The sequence below is a fragment of the Equus przewalskii genome, chromosome 16 (assembly GCF_037783145.1).
Source record: "Equus przewalskii isolate Varuska chromosome 16, EquPr2, whole genome shotgun sequence".
NCBI lineage: Eukaryota > Metazoa > Chordata > Mammalia > Perissodactyla > Equidae > Equus > Equus przewalskii.
Genome location: NC_091846.1, coordinates 21,689,684 through 21,713,707, shown reverse-complemented (window position 1 = coordinate 21,713,707; position 24,024 = coordinate 21,689,684). Strand labels below are relative to the sequence as shown.

At 38.3% G+C, this 24,024-nt stretch overlaps 1 protein-coding gene and 1 pseudogene across 31 annotated transcripts in view; one reads left to right on the top strand and one right to left on the bottom strand.

The window, feature by feature from the left end:
* Positions 1-24,024, bottom strand: part of CAB39L (calcium binding protein 39 like) — a 156,691-nt gene that overhangs the window by 117,339 nt on the left and 15,328 nt on the right. The gene's annotated exons all lie outside the window — the stretch shown is intronic.
* Positions 7,363-7,655, top strand: LOC103563426 (large ribosomal subunit protein eL37 pseudogene; annotated as a pseudogene).

Below are 24,024 nucleotides of genomic sequence, written 5' to 3'. Positions count from 1 at the left end.
CTAGCTATGCTGCTTTTGCCCTGGGGTCTTCCAGCCTTGTGGCTGGCGGCTGGGTGCCTTCTACTGGTGCTGTGCAGAGGCTTTCCCTAAGGCTGCTGTGATCCTGTAGGGTTTCCCCCTAGGCTACTAAGCTGGGTCTCTGGAACTCTCTCCAGCCCCAGCCCTCTCCGAGATCTCCGGCAATCCCTAGCCTCACGGGGTGGGCAACGGCAGCTGGGGGTCGCCCCGCCCTCTGGGATTCTCTCCGGGCCTCTCCCGGAGCCGTGACTGCTCAGCGTGGCCCCTCTGCTAACGGCAGACAGAGAGTTTTGTCTGCTGCCCGGGCAGAGCTCCAGCGCTTCCCCTCCGGGTCGCCGAACCGGCCTTTGAAAGTTCCTCCGCCCCGGTCCTCTCCGAGATCTCTGGCAATCCCTAGCCCCACAGGGCGGGCAACAGCAGCTGGGGGTCGCCCCGCCCTCTGGGATTCTCTCCGGGCCTCTCCCGGAGCCCTGAGTGCTCAGCGTCGCCCCTCTGCTAACGGCACACAGAGAGTTTTGTCTGCTGCCCGGGCGGAGCTCCGGCACTTCCCCTCCGGGTCGCTGAACCGGCCTTTGAAAGTTCCCCCAGCCCCGGTCCTCTCTGAGATCTCCGGCAATCCCTAGTCCCACGGGACGGGCAACGGCAGCTGGGGGTCGCCCCGCCCTCTGGGCTTCTGTCCAGGCCTCTGCCGGGAGCCCTGAATGCTGGGCGTGGCCCCTCTGCTAATGGCAGACAGAGAGTTTTGTCTGCTGCCTGGCGGAGCTCCGGCGCTTCCCCTCCGGGTCGCCGAACCGGCCTTTGAAAGTTCCCCCGCCCTGGTCCTCTCCGAGATCTCTGGCAATCCCTAGCCCCACGGGGTGGGCAACGGCAGCTGGGGGTCGCCCTGCCCTCTGGGATTCTCTCCGGGCCTCTCCCGGAGCCGTGAGTGCTCAGCGTCGCCCCTCTGCTAACGGCACACAGAGAGTTTTGTCTGCTGCCCGGGCGGAGCTCCGGCACTTCCCCTCCGGGTCGCCGAACCGGCCTTTGAAAGTTCCCCCGCCCCGGTCCTCTCCGAGATCTCTGGCAATCCCTAGCCCCACGGGGCGGGCAACGGCAGCTGGGGGTCGCCCCGCCCTCTGGGATTCTCTCCGGGCCTCTCCCGGAGCCGTGAATGCTCAGCGTGGCCCCTCTGCTAACGGCAGACAGAGAGTTTTGTCTGCTGCCCGGGCAGAGCTCCGGCACTTCCCCTCTGGGTCGCCGAACCGGCCTTTGAAAGTTCCCCCAGCCCCGGTCCTCTCCGAGATCTCCGGCAATCCCTAGTCCCACGGGGCGGGCAACGGCAGCTGGGAGACCTCCGTGCCCTCCGTGTTTCTCTCTGGGACCCTCCGGGCGCCCCGAGCACCAGGCTGGGTCTCCCCGCCAATGGCGGGGAGAGACTCTCCCCGCGGGCTCAGGTGTGCAACTCCAAAGTTTCCCTCTGCGTTTAGGAGTAATTGCGGGGGGTTTAGGTAGGGTTCTGGTCACCTGTTTCCACCGTCGCTCCTCTGTTGTGTTCTCGCTCCTGCCCTAGATGTGCGTGGATCCTCTGGGGTCGCCTGTTGGAAGAAAGCCGCTTGCGGGTACTAGGCTGCCCGTTGGGGTCGGAGAGTTTTCACCTATTTCCACATCCTCCCGGAGGAAAGTCCATCCGCCTTCCGATGTATAGTCGCGTGGGTGTCTCAGACGTCCTGAGATGCTGTCTGGATATCCTTTGTCAAGCGATAAGTGTCCAAATAATTGTAGACTCGAAGGGCGAGAGACAAAGAGGACTACTCACGGCGCCATCTTGGCTCTCTCTCCAGATCTCTTTTTTTTTAAGTGGAATTTACCTCTCTCTTATTCCCAGCGGCTTTTTTTCTTTACTTTTCATTCATGCTTTTCGTTTCTCCATTTTACTCTATTCCTAAAGACCACAGTGTAAATTCAAAATACTCAAAGCTATACCTTCAGGTAGTCCAGGAATAACATTTGATTTATTCTTCAATAGCCTTATGCCAATAAGGGAGCCCCAAAGCAAAAAACCTGTTTACTGTCTTAGGACCTTGCCACGGACCCATATAACATAGATATCTCTAGTTCTTCTTTCTCATTATTTCCATTTCAGACAGAATTAACATTGTGGCCTGGACATTGCTTAAAGATATTCAAATTACTTTCACAAAAGCAGAATATAGAAGAAATGCTATAGGAGAAATGCTTTAGAGGTGTCCAAGTTGCACAGAAATGTTGGTTAATCGACAGAATGAAAAACACATCTGCAATTGTCTATTAATTGCTAATCTTGGCCAAATTTGGAAATCTTTAAAAGGTCTTGTAATTAACTTCAAGAAGATAGCAAAGCTTATTCTGCTTTCTCTTTTATGCTACTCTGCTTCCCATCTCCTTCTGTTGTTTTTTCTTTTTAGAAGAAGGAAGTTGAATAACAAAAATTAGGCAACACCCCTACTCCCATTGGCTGTATTTCAAAAACACCAGAGCAGAGTCTCCAAGAATGTCATTCTTTTGCTCACTTTCCAGCACTCCTCTGGCCCCCTGCTGGTACTGAGCTGCAGTGGCAGCTGCGATACTTAGCACCAGCAATAAGATCTACTATGCCAGTCCAAGTAATGACTGTCTTGTTTCCCTGATGCCAAGATAGGATATATCTATAGCTATATCTAACTAGCAATAAATAAATATAGCTATATAGCCTCTGAAGGCCTTTATGTGATAAGCTATTCTGAACATTCTTCAGATATCAAGCGGCTAGTTTCATAAGCCACAGAGTCTTTGAATTAGGCAGACCCAGATTTCAAGAAAACCTGATTGTGCATAAGTAACATATCTTTAAGTTGGAGATAATAATATAGAGTTCCAGGACTTGTTGTGAGGATTAGGTGAAATAATATGCATATATGCTTGGCACTTAGCTAAGTGCGAAATGTTAGACAATGTTCCACTCATAAAATAAAAAACCAACTCTAGTGTACATTAAAAGTACCTTATTTCATGTATGGCTGCCCTGTCACTACTCTGGAATGGGGCAGATCCACTGGAGTCACAAGTAGTGTGTAATCAACTTCATTTATTAGATGCACACTAGGTGCTCCAGAGACACACGCATTCACACAGCATTCAACCATTAACTACGTGTTTAAGGACTTTTTGTCTTAAAAACCAACAATAATAAAATAATTCCATTAAAGGATTCTGGTCACAGCATTTTTAAAAAGCATAGGATAGACTGGTAGAGTGTATTAAATATCTTTACTTGTAGTGAATAAAATTTAAATGACAAAAAAAAAAAAGCATAGGATAGGGATACAGAAACCCTGGATTTTCATCTAGCTTCATCATTTGCTTGCCTTGTGCCCAAGTCAATGAACATCTCTAAGCTTTCATCCCTATATATTTAAGGAGAAATAACTTTATCTATTCCTCACAGGATTATAGAAATTTTATGTTAAAAACACACATATGTAAATAACTAGACAAATTACTAACCTAGAAAACTAGTGAAATGGAATGAGTTTAAAGAATAAACATATTCTTTTTTTCTATGACTTAACCCTCAAATCAAACTGGAAAAACTTCCAGAAGCCACTATCATTGGACCCACCACAATGCAGACAAAAGAACAAAGTAAAAAAACACATTTACCTCATATCAGAGTACCCTAACCAAAAGCTAGAGTTGAGGTGGGGGCAAGGGAAATGGGACTATTAGCCATTTGATCTAAGTAAAAAATTACAAGCAATCTCAAAGGTTCTAGAAGCTGCACAGGGGTTCTACAATATTTGTGAGTTTGAAGTTAATAGTAGATTATCAAGGAGATGCTCTATAATTAATGCTTTACTTTACATTCAATTAATCTGTATCTTCCATCCCAACAAATAATTATTGGATAGTTTCTATGTGACACAAAGTGGTTTTCATAATGAACTTCCACTGATCCTGTTAATACTCTCAGGGCTGCTACTGGCTTATACGGTGCTTTGGTAAGAGTCAGATAAAGGGACAGGTGCAGCCAAGCAGATGCACAGATTAACCTGCAATGTTCTTAATACAAAGAACAAGTAGCCCTTCTTCCAGGCAGCTGCAGCCCTGCGCCAACCAGCCTGGCACATGTTTGGGTATGGGGGAACCCGGAATGTGAGCTGGATTTCAGGCCCCACTCACTCCCTTGGCCAGGAGCCTTTTGGCAATACACAAACCATACAACTAAATGTAATGGCCCTGAACACTTTACCATGGCAAGGCTCTGTTACAACTTTCTTATCACTTCAATGTATAAGATTCATTCATCCAACCATTTGAGGGCAATTTGTTCTTAGGGGATATGGAGTGGAAAAAGGAATTTATATTCTCACAGGGGCTACAACATGTACCAAAAATAAGTACAGCGCGAGGCAAAAAGTTATGAATCACAAAGGAAAAGACCAATAAAATACCATAAAAATTCAGCAGAGCCAAAAAAATACTTATCTCTTGAGGAATCACAGAATGTTTCAAAGAGAAAGTGACATTGGAACTCAGTCTTGAATGATAGGTATGATTTGGTCACATAGAGATAGGAACAAAGGATTAGGAAGTGCAATATGTAAATAACAAGCAATAATTTAGTTTATCAAAAGCAAATGCTATGTGAATGACAGAAATAAAAAAAAACTGGAAAAACAGATTGTGGAGTCAGATTATGGAGAGCCTTTAATACCAGGTTAATGAGTTTAAATGCTAATTTGTGGGCAAAAGGGAGCCATGATGTGATCAAAACTCTCTTTCGTGAATGTGAATTTGGTAGTGTATAAGAAGAATCAAAAAGGCGGAGAAATAGTAGATGATGAAATTAAAGGCAATTGCAGTGGTCTAGGACGACACTGAAAGTAACTAGGCCGGGGAATGAGAGGACTGTGTGAGTATCAGAGACAACTGAATAAATGTGGATGGTAATGAGAGAAGAGTCAAGACAGCAATGAGTTTCATGCCTGTGTGCAAGAGCAGATGGGTAATATCTTTAAAATCAGTAAGGACTAAAGGAGGAAAAACAAATTTTACAAAATAACCAGTTGCTTGATATGTAACGACTTCAAGGTGCCAGCAGGAATTCTGGATACAGACGCCCACAAGCAGTTGATCACACAGAACCAGAACTTGGAGAGAAAACAGAGCCAAAACAACATATCTGGGGGTCACTCATTCGGCCAGTGGAGTACGAGAAAGACTAAAAAGAGAGGGCAAAATTTTAGGGAACACCTACAGGTAGTGGTATAAAAAATAGTAACTAAAGACACAGTGGTCGGAGAGGGAGAGGAGAACCAGAAAACTATACTCACGTTACCAAAAAAAGAGAACTTCAAGAACGCAAAGTATTCAACAATACTGAATGCTGTACAGCAATGAGCATCCTGTGTAACCTATAATTTAACTTCAAAGGCCCTCTTTCAATTCTTACAGAGCAAAGGTATTAGGGGAAAGAGGGGCCCTCAGAGAACAACTTAGCTCAAGGAAAGGAACCTTTTAAGAATTCATATTCCCCTAAAATCCTAAAGACATGGGCTTTATAGTCAGAGAGACCAAAGCTGGGCTGGGACCACCAGAGCATACCGCAGCAGAGCTAAGAATAAAGCAGGCAGAGGACCCCAATCCAGTCCTCTGGGGAAACTGGTAAGATTGGCTCTGATAGGTAGCAGGGCTCAACTGCCCTACCTAGAACACTGGATGAGGGGTTGGAGGCTTACAAGCACCTGACACACAAAAAACCGTCAAGGGCAAAATTAGGATTGTAAGAGGGTAAGGATGAGGCAATGGAGGCACGAGCATACATTCCTGTTTCCGTGTTTGATAAGGAATGGAAGGAGAGCTTATAGGGCTAATGAAAGGGATATTTGTTTGCTTTTTTTATTTTTTTACTTTGAACCCTCAGGAGATTGAGTGAGACAGACGTGAGGAGGATGCAGGATGGGAAGGGGATGACTAACGAGGCGATATACTTGAGTCCACAGTAGAAAAAGGGAGCAAAAACATTAAGTGGAAAGTTTAACTTCCAAGAAGAATGCTATATATTTTTCTAAAACGAGAAGGAAAGAAAGTGTGAGTAAAGAAACCGTCCAGGTAAAGAGGAATGAAGTTAAGAAGCACATGATTGTTTCTATTTTCTCAGAAAGGAAGGACTCAAGGTCATCTAAACAGAATGAGGGTAGAGTAACAGGACGTGCGTTTGAGCAGAGTGAAAACTCATCTATCAAAAAAAACATATAAATACAGTAAGAAGAAAAGCTAAAGGCTAACTTACGTACACCAAATTCTAAGTTTAATAGTTACTATTCCACTTCTTTCCAAACAATGTAACTACCCTAAGTGAAATACATGTTATAGTTTTCCTCATTTGGAATCTACATTTAAAAAATAGGAAATTGACAGGGACACCCTTCCTCAAGCAAAAAGAGGAAGATTGGCAATAAGCATTAGCTCAGCGCCAATCTTCCTCACACACACAAAATAGGAAATTGAATAGAATAGAAAATATCAGAGTGTATCACATGTGATAAGAACAAATGTTTGCGAAACTTCTGCTTTAATTGCGTGTATGTTACTTTGTCACTGGGGTAATAATTTACCAGAATATTCATACTCTTTAACATAATAATTCTACTAACAGAAAGCTATCCTGAGAAAAAAATCAGAGATATGGTCAGATATTCAGTGATGTTATTGTAATGTTAATTATAGCAGGAAAGCCTGAAATATCTACAAAAAAGAAATAGTTGAATAAATTATGCTATGCCACCACCTTATAATAGAATATTATAGAGCTAGCAAAATAATATATATTTTTTTTGAGGAAGATTAGCCCTGAGCTAATATCTGCTGCTAATCCTCCCCTTTTTGCTGAGGAAGACTGGCCCTGAGCTAACATCCATGCCCATCTTCCTCTATTTTATGTGGGACACCTACCACAGCATGGCTTGCCAAGCAGTGCCATGTCCGCACCCGGGATCCGAACTGGCAAACCCCAGGCTGCCAAAGCGGAACGTGAGAACTTAAACACCGTGCAACCGGGTCGGCCCCAAAATAATATTTTTAAAGGACATATTTTCATAAGGAAATTAACATGTTAAATAAAAATCAAGAAATGGAACTAATATATATGAGTATTTCAAATTCACTTTTAAATTATAAATATATAGACACAACCATTTGTGTGTGTGTCTACATACACATATCTAATTTCATGAGGATACAATTAGAAGGAAATGCAACAAAATTTTAACAGTAATTTTCCTTGGATGTTAGGTTTATGGATTACTTTTTCCTTCTTTATTCTTTTGTGTAATAATCAGAAGCGAGATGAGGAAGAGAACATCATCATTTGGGAAGCGGCACAATACGAAGCACACAGGGTGCCACTGTTGTGGCTCAAAGGCCTACCGCCTTCACAAGGCGACCTGTAGCATATGTGGCTACCCTGCCAAGCCCAAGAGAAAGTATAACTGGAGTGCCAAGGCTAAAAGATGAAATACCACTGGGACCAATCGAACAAGGCCCCTAAAAATTATACACTGCAGATTCAGGCATGGATCCCCTGAAGAACAACACCCAAACCCAAGAGGGCAGCTGTTGCAGCATCTAGTTCATCTTGAGGATTTCAACAATTAGTTGCTCAATAAATGTTCTGGCTTAAAAAGAAAAAAAATTGAGTTTTCTACCATAGCATTTGTAAGTGGAAAAAGAATTTTTTTTTCTAAAAGCAACAGTTTTGTTCCTCTATATTGCAGGCATTTTAAAAAATGTGGGCTATGATATATTTATAATGTACACACTCTACACTGTTGTATTATGTATATGGGGAAGTCTGCAGACATTTGAGTTTCCATTATAACCCCATGGTGAGTAAAGTTACAAGTGCAAAGAAAAGGAATAGGTTTGCTGTTGTCTCAATTTTTCCTTCATCAGTGATAACTTTAATGACACCAGAAGGTGAGCTTTGTGAAGGCAGGGTCCTTGTGTGTTTTGTCTCTGCTTTATCCTCAGCATACAGCAGGCACTCAACAAATATTTGTGAATAAATCTCCAATTGATTTTTTTAAGATTATAAACCACTTTACTGTTCTGCTACTATATTCTTTGTCTTGAATCAAAAAGAAAGAAAGAAGGTCGGCCCTGTTGCCAAGTGGTTAAAGTTCCATGTGCTCTGCTTCAGTGGCCTGGGGTTTGCGGGTTTGGATCCTGGGTATGGACCTACTCCACTCATCAGCCATGCTGTGGAGGCATCCCACATACAAAGTAGAGGAAGACTGGCACAGATGTTGGCTCAGGGCTAATCTTCCTCAAACTAAAAAAGAGGAAGATTGGCAATAGATGTTAGCTCAGGGACAATCTTCCTCACCAACAAAGAAGAAAAAGAAAGAGAGGAAGTGCTAGCTTTTAAATGATGAGTGGGGGAACTCATTAAAAACAAAATTAGTTCTGTTTTGTTTTTTCCTGCCCCTACAAAAGGAATAGTGCTTTCTCTCTGGATAAGTTCATCTTAGGCTTACTCTGAGATGTTCTCCTTTAGTACTCACTTTCCCCATAATCAAAGAGCACTTATGTTGAACCCTATCTTCTAGAAAGTCCTGCTTTCACCCCAATTGTCTCACTGTTCATGGATGGGTAGATGCATCTAAGTTGGGTTTTAGTGAGGAGCGAACATGTCACTCCCTGTTACCAGGTTCAGACCAATTAGAAACCGGTGGCCTAAGATTCCAAATGAGAAGCGCTGTGGCCCCTCTACAGAATGTGCTTTCAAACCTTGACTATAACCCACAATAAAAAATATGCCTGACACGAAAACCCCAGTAACAAACTAACATACATGCAATTAAAGCAAAAGTTTCACAAAACATTAGCTCTTTTCACACGTGATGTGCTCTGATATTTTCTATTCTACTCAATTTCCTATTTTTTAAATGTGGATTACAGGGGGCCAGCCCTCTGGCCAAGTGGTTAAGTCTGCACACTATGCTTTGGTGGTCTGGGGTTCATCAGTTTGGATCCTGGGCACAGACCTACCACCGCTCATCAAGCCATGCTGTGGCGGCATCCCACGTAGAAGAACTAGAATGACCTACAACTAGGATATACAACTATGTACTGGGGCTTTGGGGAGGAAAAAAGAGGAAGATTGGCAACAGATGTTAGCTCAGGGCCACTGTTCTTCAAAAAGAAAAAAAAGTGGATTACAACCCACTCAATTGTTTTTTATGACCCACTAGTGGGTGCAGAGCAACAGTTGGAAAAACAATGCCAAGGAAACAGTGGACTTTCTTCTGGACCTGTAGGTTCTATGTAATGAGAGTATCTAGTCATTAAGGAAACTAACTCTGGAGCTAGACTGCCTGGCTTCACATACTGGCTCTACAACTTACTAGATGATCTTGGGCAAGTTATATAACCTCAGTTTCCTCATATGTAAAATGAGAATAACAATTGTACCTATACTATTGGGTTCTTATCAGGATTAAATGAATTAATACACATAAAGTTCTCAGAATAGTGCCTGATATGCAGTAAGTGCTATATAAATATTAGCTAATATTATCATTGCTGTGCCTACTGAGGAAAAAGAACATGCCCTGATATTTAGGTAGGAAAAGGATATGGCCAAGAGGTCCTACATGTCTTCACATTCCAGTTAGAAGTAGAAAAAGAAAACTGATAATCAAAACCTTCTACATAGAATCAAGCAAATGTTTATCCATATTCATTTGGTGTTGCTCTTTTATGTCTAACTAGATATTCAGATTAGATCTCACAATTTATGTAGGCACATAAAAATCTCATCTGTGGGTTAGGAAGATTTTTTCAAACACAGATACAGTCATCTGTTATCTGAATCCAATTAATTAATCAATTAATTAATTAATGGTTAGATAGTAATCCATTCTTGATTAGCGTTGGATAGTTAATTTTCAAATGGTGGGTACCTTATGTTCCAATTTTTAAAATAGCTTTATTGAGGTATAATTTACATATCACAAAACTCAACTTCTTTAAGTATACCATCAAACAATTTAAGTGAGTTGACAGAATCATGCAACCATCACCATTTCAATTTCAGAACACTTCCATTGCCCTTATTTGCACTGCTTGTCTATTTGCAGTCACTCTGTTTCTACATTTCATTATTTTAAATAAAGAAAATAATCATGCATTTCCAGACCATCCAAAAACCCCAATTTCCACAAATATTACTAACACACCCAACTTAATTATTTCACCCTATTGGTATCACATAGGAATTGCATTTTCCTTCTACAGGGTAGCCAATATGTCCTGTAAGGTAAATAAACGATAAAATGACGTATTAAAGATACTATCTAAATTGGACTCAGACATCTGGCAAAAGCAAATGCTGGGACCCATGAAGGGGTAACCTTTAAGGGAAAGGGAAGAGAAGGTAACAGTGATAAAATACACACCTTTGGGAGCTTGAGAGGAAGATGAGATTCTATCAGAAAAAAGACTGAAAAAACTGTATCATCATATTATCTTCTCCCCCAGGAAGTTTCACCAGTGATTATATGCAGATTTCCTATGGCGTGTTTTCTTTTTTTTTAAGATTTTATTTTTCCTTTTTCTCCCCAAAGCCCCCCAGTACACAGTTGTGTATTTTTAGTTGTGGGTCCTTCTAGTTGTGGCATGTGGGACGCCGCCTCAGCATGGCTTGATGAGCAGTGCCACGTCTGCACCCAGGATTCAAACTGGCAAAACCCTGGGCCGCCAAAGCAGAGCACGTGAATTTAACCACTCAGTCATGGGGCCAGCCCCTTTATAGCGTGTTTTCAATTCAGAAAGTAAATTTTGAGTAAAAACTTCTGTAAATTGTTATGCTTACAGAAAGTGAGAATAGTCACTAGGTATTAAAGACAAGCAATGGATAATACAAGTGCTGGCAAAAATGTGGAGAAACTGGGAACCCTCTTACACTGCTGGTGGGAATGTAAAATGGTGCAGCTGCTTTGGAAAACAGTTCCTCAGAAGTTAAACATAGATATCACATGACTCAGTAATTCCACTCCTAGGTATATACCCAAGAGAAATGAAAATATACATGTACACAGAAACTTGCACACAGTGTTCACAGCAGCATTATTCATAATAGCCAAAAAGCAGAACCAACCAAATGTCCATCAACTGATGAATGGATAAATAAAATATGGTATATCCATACAATAGAATATTATTGGGGGAAAAAAAGGAATGAAATACTGATTCATGCTACAACGTGGATGAAAACACTATGTGAAGTGAAAGAAGCAAGTCACAAAAGATCCCATATTGTATGACTCCATTTATATAAAATATCCTGAATAGGTAAATCTAGAGACATAAAATATATTAGTGGTTGCCTAGAGCTGGGAGGGTAGAAGAGAAATGGGAAATGACTGTTAATGAACAGAGGGTTTCATTTTGGGTTAATGAAAATGTTCTAAAATTAACTGTGGTGATGGCTGCGCAACTCTCTATGTTAAAAATTACTGAATTTTATACTTTAATGGGTGAACTGTAAGATATATTAATTCTATCTCAATAAAGTGCTTATATTTAAAAAACCAATTTTAACATGTATTTTTACCCTCTACTATTTTAAGCTCATGTATAGTAGGAGAAATAATCTTTACACTTTTAATTCATCAAAATATCTTCAAACAACTATTTGATAAATATAGTCTTCCAAAAGTTCTTCAAAAGCTTTCTTTCTTCCTTTGAATCAAAAAGTTCTATTTCACTAAAAAATAAGAAATGAAATTCAAAATTTAAAGTCTATAATGCTTGAGTCACAATTTTTCAATCAGTTTTACAATCAGTTTGTAAAGAAAAAAACAGCTTTATTGTTTTAATCTATTTGGCCCATACTTTTGCAAAAGATGTTGGATCTAAGAAACTTTAGCCATGGATTTTGAAACTTTTCTTTTTCTTTGCCAAAATCTGAACAAAGAGCTCAAACTCATTTTTTCTTTTATTCCATGTAGCAAGTAGATAAGAACACCATAATCCCAAAAGGGGATATTTCCAAACTCTAGGGCCAAGGTCAGCAAATGCCATTAAGTAAATAAGATTACTTAAATCGATTCTGTGTTTCAATTTGTCCATAGTTTTTTTTACACATTTTTCAGTCACAACCATCATAAAATGTAAGTAATGTTAAATATATTAACAGTGAAATTATAGGATGACAACTTTATACAGGGAAGTCTCAGTACCTAATTAGATATCTCTGAAAGAAGAATTAAAAAACAAGAATTTATTAATATTTCTCATGGTCAGAAGAAAGAAAGCCCTAATGAACTGACAAATACGCTAGCACATAAATTTAGGTATACAGTCATATTTCTCTTAAGTAAATTAATAAATTAGTTTCTGAAAAAGAATATATGAATCCGACAGTCTAAGGATACTACTCCACTTATCTTCACTTTATCTTTGTTAACTTTCTCATCTTTTATAAGTTTCCTAAATCAGCTCCTCGACCAATTTACTGGCATTTTGCAGTTTTATTTATACAACTTATGAATGTGTTAGAGACAGTAAATGCTCTCCAATATGCATTCTCCACATCTTCCTTAGTAACAAAATGCTGTTTTATTTCAGCACTTTGCCAAACAGTATAAAAACTCTATTTACCAGGCTCTTTTGCAGGAAGACAAGTCAATGTGACTAAGTCTGGGAAAATAAAATGCAACTACAGTCATATGCCGCAAAATGATGTGTCGCATATACAATAGTAGTACTGTAAGATTAGTACCATATGGCCTAGGTGTGTAGTAGGCTATACCATCTGGGTTTAAGTACATTTTATGATGTTCACACAACGAAATCGCCTAACAACACGTTTCTCAGAATGGATCACTGTTATTAAGCAATGCATAACTGTAGAGGCTTCTGTGAAGATGGAGTAGACATATTTCTATTTACTCCTCTCCCTAAGTACAACTAAAAATCCTGTACATTTTATTTAAAAACAGAAAGACTCCGAAAGATAGAGAGAAGGCAAATTGGCTAGGGACCTCAGGACCCAAGGAATGACACAGTAATGAGTTCCTTGAGTTTCCTTCTTTTTGCCTCATATATCCCAGACTTGATACTGGAGAAGTGAGTAACTCAGAAACACCAATGAGTGCAGACAAACCCTGCTCCCCCAAAAGACTGCTGTCTCTAGCCAAAGGACTATGAAAGGGGCAGCAAGATAGAAAACTTTTAGACAATAAAACTCTGCTCCAGTCCAGAAAAACACTGCAGAAAAAAGTGAGACTTCATCCCACCTCCACCAATGAAGACTAGGTGGAAAGCCTAGACTTCTATCCCTGCCTAGCTGTAATGAGGTAGCCAACTCCTTTCCCTAAACAGAGAACAAGGGTGAAGCTGGGACATTTATCCCCCTTGAACATTAACCAATACTCCCCACCACATCTTTGTCAGTGGAGACCACTTGGGGAACCTGGACTTCCACTCCACCCATCAGTCACAAGGTACTCTTCCCCCTCCCTGAGGGAGTGGTACCAGAAGAGGACTTGCAGAGAGTCAGGATTTTTACCACCACTCAGCAAAACCAAAGAAACCCCTCCATATGTTGTCAGTGGAGGTCACATGGGAGCAGTAATGAGATGCTCCTCTAGATGGTATCAGTGGAGGCCTGGTAGAGAGCCTGAACTCCCTCCCCTGCCCAAAAGTAACAAACGAGCCCTCTCCTCAGGGTATCAACAGAGGATAAGTGGAAAACCTGGACTTCCAGCACCACCTGGTGGTAATGAGGCAGTACTCCTCCTCACTCACAGGAGCAGTGCCAGAAGAGGCCTGCTAAAAGACAGATTTAAATAAGATACAGAATATTACAACATAATGCACAGGTGTCTAAGTTCCAGTCAAAACTCATTCATTATATCAAGAACCAATAAGATCTCAAACTGAATGATTAAAGATAATCAACAGATGCCAACATTGGATAACATAGATGTTTGAATTGTCTGAAAAGAAATTTAAAACAGTGCTCATAAAAAAAGCTTCAATGAGCAATTACAAATACACTTGAAACAAATGAAAAAATTGAAAGTCTCAACAAAGAAACAAGATACAAAGAAGAACCAAATGGAAATTTTAGAACCCAAAAGTACAATAATCAACATAAAAAGTGCAGTGGATGGGCTAAACAGCAGGATACAGAGGATAGAGTAAAGAATCAGTGAACTTGAAGATAGAACAGGAGAAACTGCCCTATCTGAACAGAGAGAAAACAGACTGAAAAAAATAGAGACTCAAGGACATGTGGGACTATAACAAAAGACCTAACATTTGTGTCATCAGAGTCCCAGAAAGAGTGGAGGAAGAGAGTGGAGCTGAAAAAGTATTTGAAGAAGTAATGGCTGGAAATTTCCAAAATTTGGCAGAAAATATAAACCCACAGATTCAAGAAGCTGAGCCAATCTCAAACAGCACAAACCCAAAGAAACCCACACCAAGATACATGATAGTCAAACTTCTGAAAACTAAAGAAAAAATTCTTGAAAGCAGCCAGAGAAAAATGACACGTTAACTATAACAGAAAACCAATCCAAATGACAGATTTCTCATCAGAAAACATGGAGACCAGAAGGAAGCGGCACAATATTTTTCAAGCTCTGAAAGAAAAGAACTCAGAATTCTACATCCAGGAAAAAGAAAAAAAAACCCTTCAGAAATGATGGGAAAAATCAAGATATTCTTAGATGAAGGAAAACAAAGAGAATTTGTCTCCATCCAACCTATTCATAAGAATGGCTAAAGGAAGTTCTCTAAGCCAAAGGAAATAATAAAAGAAGGAATCTTGAAACATTAGAGGAAAAAAAACAGTAAGAATAAACATATGGGTAAATACAACAGCCTTTCTCCTCTTTAGTTTTTAAAATTATGTTTGATAGTGGAAGCAAAAATTATAACATTGATGCAGTTCTCAATGAACATAGTGGAAATATTTGAGAAAACTGTATTATAAATGTGGGAGGGTAAAGGGACAGAAAGGTATGGTTTAAATGCTTCTCTCAAACTGGTAAAATGTTGACACTAATGGACTGTGATAAGTTATGTATATATAAGAGTATAACCATTACATTTAAAAAACTATACAAAAAGATACACTATATACATTATATAAATCAAAATGGAATTCTAAAAATGTTCAAGTAACTATAGTAAGGAAACACAAAGAAAACAGAACAAAAAGAACAAAAAGAAAATGGAAAATAAAATAGGAGACTTAAGCCTTAACATATCAATAGTAACATTAAGCGCAAATCGTCTAAATACATCAAATAAAAGACAGAGATTGGCAGAGTAGATTTAAAAATCATGACCCAACTATAGTCTATCTATAAGAAACTCACTTCAAATATAATGACATGCATAGGTTGAAGTAAAAAGATGGAAAAAGATATATCATACAAACATTAATCAAAAGAAAGCAGGTGTGGCTATATTAAAATGTAAGTAGAGAGAAAGTTGTTTTGGACTTCCAGGAAATTTCTTTAAATGGGTGAGGCGAGCCCTTCTACAGCTCATTTATCATGCTGTCCATAGCGCAGATGTGATAAGGTTCTTTAGGAGTGGCAGGTGAGAGAGCTTGAAGGAGCCTGAGAACTCAGAGTTCCCATCCCTGAGAACTCTGCAGAGCTGCATACCAGATCTTTATATGCCTGGACTTCTTTGTCACAAGAGACAAAAATGCCTACTTTGCACCATTGTTATTTTGAGTTTTTCTGTTATATGCAGCCAACTGTAATCCTAAAAAATACAGTAAATTGGTGTGCAGGTTAATTACCCTGAGTCTTTCCTGAAAGGCTTCCTCACGCCCTAGGTAATGGATATAATTAAGTGTTTAACCTTGAAATTAAAAACAAAACCCTAAACATTCCTACCCTGCAGGATCAGCCTCAATCAGCAGGTTGATCTTATCCTATATTATTGTTCTCTGTGACACTAGTTTTACAGCACTGTCCTGTTTCCAAATAGTCAGTCTTGAAACCTGACAGTTAACTTCAACACTTTCTTCTCTGTTGTGCTCTATTGTCAGTCTCTCAATTCTCTCTACTATTTTCTTTAAAATACCTCAGTCTCTCTTACCATCCTCACTGTTGTGATCATCACAGTCAAGTTTTATTGTTTATTATTAAAGACTTTCTGAAATAACTTGCTAAATGTTCTCTCTCCCTTCCAATCTCCTTTGGACACGGCTCTTAAACAAATATTTTAGAACTATTACTTTCAATATGGCATTCTACTTCTAAAAGAACTATAATAGTTTGCCACCACCCATCAGAATTAGCCTGAATTTCTGACCCTGGCATTCAAGGTTCTCCATAATTTAAACCTACTCTTTCTACTCAACCTTATCTTCAAGTAACTCCTCATATACTCCCATACCAACAATCTCATGTTGCTCTCCTGACTTTTATGCTCCAAGATAATCCCTTCTTGTTTAGCTAGAGCTTTTAAGTTTTGTAATTCAGTATTCATTACTCAACCAAAGCACATTCAAACTTCACTTCCTCCATGAAGCCTTTCTAAAACAAAGCTGCACTCCTCATTTGATAAATACTTCGAAGTCTCCAGTATGTCGGATCTACACTAGGTGCTGGGGATTAACAGAGAACAAGACAAACACAGTCCTTTCCTTCATGGTATTTAGGGAGTAATTAACATCTGCTCCCTCTCCTTCCTCACCACTCGCTTCCTCCATCCCTGAGGGAAGAGAATAAATAGGCTTTAGCATTGTTAGAACAAGCGTGCTTTTAGTAATGCATGCTATTTTAATAAAAATCATTTCCTAAACAATTCTACTCAGGTAATTAACCCCTAAAATACCATATTATTACCAATATGATTAGAAATAAATGCACACACATACACAAACACATTCGTATATATACACACACATACTAAAATACATTAATGTAGATAAATTCTTAATTCTGATAATCAGAATTTTCTCATGTGACAGTGCCTATACCTGCTGCAGGCAGAACTGTATCTTGTTCTTGAATCAGGGAACCCCATCTCACTAACACAGTTATAATAGCCAAGAGAGTTAGCCTAAGAATGAAAATTCCCTGTTTCATCATTTTTACAATCATTAGGGAGACACGAATGCTAGTAATAATATGTGAACGCAAACATATTAGTGTAACTATTTATAACTGTCTGTCTGCCCTAAGACACTCTGTAAGCTAGTTCAGTGCTGAACTTGAGTATCTTGTTTACAACTGTATCCTCACCACCTTGCATTGTTAACTAATTAATGAACTCTATTACAATTTTCTTTTCCTCTCTCAAAATTTTCTGGCCCTTCAAATCAAAACTCCACAGATAGACTGCAAATACCTTTACTAATTTTCAAGATAATGCAAGGCAATTATAAACTTAGCAATAAAGGAAAGAATAAATGTTTCCTAGGAATATTAGGTCAAGGAAAATTTGGCATTTAAAACTTTATTTCTTTCTTTTTTACTTAATGAACTTATTTATTGGACTGTAAACAACTAGAATGAATTCTTGTATTTCTCAAATTTATTCTTCTCTAATATTATTCGGTGTGCAATTCTTAGAAGAAAAAAAGCAAGAGCATTCAGCAATGAAGATAAAGATTTTAAAAGCCCATTTTTAAGTATTAAAAAGCATGCTGGAAAAACTCAGTCAAAAATACTTCATGAATGAAATGATACTAAATTAATTTCTAAGAATATTAGTAAGTATTATTCTCATATTCTCAGTATATAGTATTCTTCCCCAGTTATAGGTAAAAACTCCAAAAACTTAATGAAATCCACAAACCTAAGCATAGACATATGGTAGAGCTTGGGTGGGGACAAAAGAAGCAAGAGATGTGCTACTGGTGAAGGAATATGCTATAAACTAGTGATTCTCAATCACCTGCATTATCAAGATCACGTGGAAGCTGGTAAAACCAATTACTGGGCCCTGTCCCCAGAGTTTCTGATTAAATAGATTTAGGCAGGTGATAATTTGCATGTCTAACAAGTCCCCAGTGATGTTGATGCCGCTGGTCCAGCACTATACTTTGAGAACCACTACCACAGAAAGATGATTCTGAAGCATATCACAAAATATCATAATAAAGGTCACCTGCTGGAAGTCTAACTTTAGTAAAGCAAGCAGCAGAACAGCTGTACCTAATTCTGACTCTTAAGTGAGAATTTAATTCATTGTCCAGCCAGAAGGATCCAGAGTGGGTAGAGGAAATGTCTTCCTCCCCTACAAGACATTCTTGTTCAAAAGGGGGGAAAATGAGAAGCACACAGGGATCACTGAAATCCAGCCAGGCAAATGTTATAACTTCCTTAAGACTGGGTCCTAGTTCCATCTGGAAATGACTCTCTATATGACTCTGGACTGAACCCTCTAGGTTCAACCCTCTGAGTCATTGTTCCTTTTTCATGAAAGGTAGCACATATGTTTTCAGCTGAGTAGTTTTTTCAGCTTGCTCCCTGCTGTAGAAGTTTGAGGTTCCTAAAACTTCTTTCCATTTTGTACACTCTGTCTTCTTTAGTCCAAGGGGCCATGATCCTTAAAATGTAATTCTCTTAAAGCTTTCTGAGTCTCCTAGGAATCTTATTGGGGTTCTTTCTATTAAACAAAAGCCACAAGTACACATCTCTTCAGATTAAGTCCTTCTCTACCTTGAGCTTCTGCTGAAATGGCTGAAAGATAAGGATCATATCCTTAAGCTTCTTTAGAAGCCCTATTGTTCGACTGAATGGATCTGTCAGTCACACCATTAAGGTCTTTAGAGGGCCTTTTATCTGACTGAAAAGTGCTCTGAGGCAGCACCTTAGATCTTGCTTAAGCATTAACAACGGACTTTACAGTCACACCCTCAGCTTCATCCTTAGACCAAGTTCTCCTGACAATGCCTTGGTTTTTATCTCGGCTGGGAAGAATCCATTTCTTAATTTTGGCATCAGCAGCTATCTGGAGAGGCTGACAATGGTCAAAAGCATCAAGTCCTAGCTCTTTTTTGTTTATTAGACCTTTAACGTACTTGCTGTTCTCATATTTTACTATAAGCAGCAAGAATAAACTGTGGCACCTTCAATTCTCTAGACGGAAATCTCCTCAGCTAAATCATTCAGTTCTCTATGCACATTTTTTAGTTTCTACATTATTACAGGTGACAGTGTTGCTAAAATTTTTGCTACTACATTAGAAGGATCCCCTTTCCTCCACTGTCCAATAAGATTCTCCTCAGTTTCCTTTAAGCCCTCACTGGCAACCTCTTCAAAGCTTGAGTGTACATTTACTATCCTCAAACTTCATCCACCTTTCACCCACTAACAAGTTCCAAAGCCACATTCTCATTAATAAATATTTGCTATGACATCATACAAGTTCTGGTACCAAGATGTATTAGTTACTTATTGCATAACAATTATCGAAAACTTACAAGCTTAAAATAATCATTTATTATCTCACATAATTTCTGAAAATCGGGCATCTAGGAGTAGTTAGGTAGGTGGTTCTAGCTCACACATCAGGCTCAGGTTGGGCTGCAATCATCTGAAGGTTTGACTAAGGCTGGAAGAACAGCTTTCAATAAGTCATATGGCTACTGGCTTCAGTTCCTTGCTATATGGGCCTCTCCATAGGTATGCTCACAATATGGCTAACTCCTTCCACAGCAAGTAATTAGAAAGAGAGAAGGTGATAAAGATGGAAACTGCACTGTATTTTATAACCCAAGCGATGAATGGGTAAAGACATGGTATATATATATATATATATATATATATATATATATATATATATCTCACACAATGGAATACTACTCAGCCATAAAAAGACAAAATCGTCCCATTTGTGACAACAGGGATGGACCTTGAAGGTATTATGTTAAGCAAAATAAGCCAGACAGAGAAAGAAACTGTATGACTTCACTCATATGTGGAAGATAAACACATGAATAAGGAGAACAGATTAGTGGTTACCAGAGGGTAAGGGGGTGGAGGGGTGGGTGAAAGGGGTAAATGGGCACATACGTATGGTGATGGATAAAAACTGGGCTACTGGTGGTGAGCACAATGCAGTCTATACAGAAAGTGATATATAATAATGTACACCTGAAACTACACAATGTTATAAAGTAATATGACCTCAATAAAACAATGTAAAAAATTAAAAATAGAATTTGATTCAGCATTTGACCATATGATCCAGCAATTCACTTCTGGGAATTTATCCAAAGAAAATGAAAACACTAATTCGAAAAGATGTATGCACCTTCATGTTCACTGCAGCATTATTTACAATAGCCAAGATATGGAAACAACCTAAGTGTCCATCGATGGATGAATGGATAATGAAGATGTGGCATGTATATGTATGTGTACTCACACTCACACTCACACACACACACACACAAACAGAATACTATTCAGCCATAAAAAAGAATGAAATCTTGCCATTTGCAACAACATGGATGGACCTTGAGGGCATTATACTAAGTGGAATTAAATAAGTCAGGCAGAGAAAGACAAATACTGTATGATCTCACTTATATGTGGAATTTGGAGAACAAAAACGAAAAAAAACCCACCAAGCTCACAGATATAGAGAACAGATTAGTGGCTGCCAGAGGCAAAAAGTGGGGGGTGGACAAAATGGGTGAAAGGGGTCAAAAGTTACAAAGTTCCAGTTATAACACAAATAAGTCATGAGAATTTAATGTACATCACGCTAACTACAGTTAATAATACTGTATTGTATATTTGAAAGTTGCTAAGAGAATAAATCTTAAAAGTGATCACAAGAAAAAAACATTTTTTTGTACTTAGGTACGATGACAGATGTTAACTAGAACTACTGTGGTGATCATTTCGCAATACATAGAAATACCAAATCATGTTGTCCACCTGAAACTAATATAATGTTATATGTCAATTACATCTCAATTGTTTTAAAAAAGCTTTTTTAGAATTCGAGCTCCTACAGATAGCTTATCAAACCTCCCTTTGAAAATTGCTGTATTATAACTATCAAAACAATTTGTGTGATTAAATCATCTGTATATATAACTTTCATTTTGTCCCAACAGCCCTTTAACTATAGCTCACACATACAGTCAATTCTCTGGACCCAAGTTATCTACTTGGAAAATGACAGATTCATGTCTGATTCAACCCCAATCTCCCGTAATGACAACCAAGTTATAATATGCATTATACTAACCTGGGTTTCGGGATATGAAAATATGAAAAACATTTACAAAACAGTATTTAGTTCTAATAACAAAGATAAAACAATTCAAAAACTCACCCTGAAGAGAAGACTTTTAGCTCCCTAACTAGACACGCACTTAACCAAATTAAGGTAAATGATTTCATGTGGCATGATGATAACTCATATAAGCAAGCTTTGAGTAGAATATAATTTTTCAGCAAACTTACAAAATATAGCACCAAACTCAACCAAATCAATGACATTGCTATATACTAATGATAGAAAGCTAGAACAGGCAAAGTAAAAAGTGATTTCACCAAGTACCTAAATATTTGAGAATTAATGTAACTCAGGACATCAATTCTAAGAAAATTTTATACCCTACAATTCTAAGTCAGTAAGAATTCATTCACTCCTTTAATTCTTTTAAGTTATATTTTTCACACTAAAAATTCATTTTTAAAAATTTAGGGACAATAACACATAAAATCTCAACCTGTTAACATAAAAGCTATTTTTACTTCAGAGCATTTACTAACACTTTTTTATCACATACATTTCACATAACTGTAATAATAGTACAAAATTTTACCTATTTGTTTCACTAACTATATAAAACATTAACCACGTTTCTATATAGACATTTTAGAAAAAATAATTTTTGACAACACAGTATTAACCTATAATAATTTACCTAACCCACTACTGCTGGTGGTTATTTACGTTATTTCCCATTTGTCACTCTCACAGTCAATCCCGTCAAACATTTTTCATGCATTTTTTTCTCCTCCTTATTTGGGTTATGTTATTATGAAAAAGTCCCACAAACAGGTCTACTGGGTCAAAATATACATTTTGAGGACTTTGATTTACATTAGTGATTTCTGAAAGTATTATACTAATTAAAAATGCTATCAGCATCAGTACACCATGAGGTTCACAAGAACCTCACCATCTCCAAGTACCTTTCTGAATTCTTGCTTATTTACAAAGATATAAAATGTTCTTAGTTTTCATTTGTATTTGTTGATTACTTGGGAGACTGAACATTTCCCTTTGTTTTTGAATTTCTTCTTATGAGAACTTTAAGTTCACATCAGTATTTCATTTATCCACCAGGATCTTGAGATTTCTCATAAAATTTAGTAAATTATTTATTTCTTATAAATATTAATTTTTGTTACTTGACTCAAATATTTTTCCTTATCTGTTTTCTTTTTTCATTTTGGTTTTACTAAAATTCGTTTGTACAAAAAATGTTATATAATTTATTAAATCTATAAAATACTCTTCAGTGTTTCTTTTACTCCAAAGCTGAGAAAGCTACCAGTTGCCCACAAAGTTGATAAATATGCTACTGGCTGTAATGCTTATTTTCCTTTTAATTAACCTAGAGTGTATTTTGATATATGATATTTAATTTAAATTTAGTTACAGAATTAGAAATTTGCACTTATCTAGAGAAGACCTTTCTCATACTGCTAACTGATGTGAAATGAGATAGGTTTCTTTATCATGTAGATAGTCAGGGGCAGGTGGGAATAAGATAAATCCAATAATGTGGAACTACAATAAATGCAATGAATACTGTGAATTTAACTGTACAATTTACCACAGAAAACCAGAAGACATGAATAACATCACCTAAAGGAGACAAAATGGCTCCCAGGCCTGCATAACTTGACTGTAACCTAATTCAAAGTGTTAACGTATCTATTTTGAAGGATGAGTGAGTCATTCAGAAGAGACACCACTGGAGCATTCAGTGGGGAGAAAAGGTTAAACTTGGTAAGGCCCATTCAAGCACACTGTAGGAGAGTTGTCTGGTTCCAGGGTCCAGTATATTCCTGCTATAGAGAGGAGTCTAGTATAGAAAAGGCTGCCTGAGGCTATATTTGCCTGATGTTATTAAATATTTGAATCCCAATTAATAATACCTGTTGTTAATATATGCATTCTGTCACTATAAGTTAGTTACATTTTCTAGAATTTTTAATAAGTGGAATCAAATAGTATGTATTCTTTTTTGTCTGGCTTCCTGCCTGTAGCATAACTGTTCTGAGATTCATCTACTTTGTTACAAGTACTGCCGAGTAGTATTCTATTATACAGATACATCAATTTGGTATTCATTTTCCTGTTGATAACCACTTTAGAGAAGTCTGGCAGTTTCTTAAAAAGCCAAACACCCACGCACCATATGATGCAACTATTCCACTCCTAGGTATTTACTCAAGAGAAAAGAAACTGTATGTCCGTATAGATTTGTAAATGAAAATTCATAGTATCTTGATCTGTATTAGCCAAAAACTGGAAACAACCTCTTTCCACTCATACGTGAATGGATAAATGAATTGTGGTATGCATATCTATAAAATGACACATTACTCAGCAATAAAAAGGAGTAAATTATAGATACATGCAACAACATGGACGAGTCTCTAAAATAACTGAGTAAAAGATAACAAAAAATGAGTCCTTATTTCCTGTCTTCTACCATTTTTTTCCCCCTCATTTCATTATTTTCCTTCTCTCGTTTAAAAAGGAAACACTCTGTCTTCTTTTGGAATAAGTCTTTACCTCCAGTTCACCCAGCATAAGGACCTTAGAATACCGAAATTCCAATCAACCCCTATTGGCTTACAGCCACTGTAGGCTAGTACAGTATTGTAGTTCCACCTTGTTCGTTAGCCACAAATTAGACATTATTATTATTATTACTGTTTCCTTCCACCAATACTGGTTCAGATTAATTCAGGTTTCCTT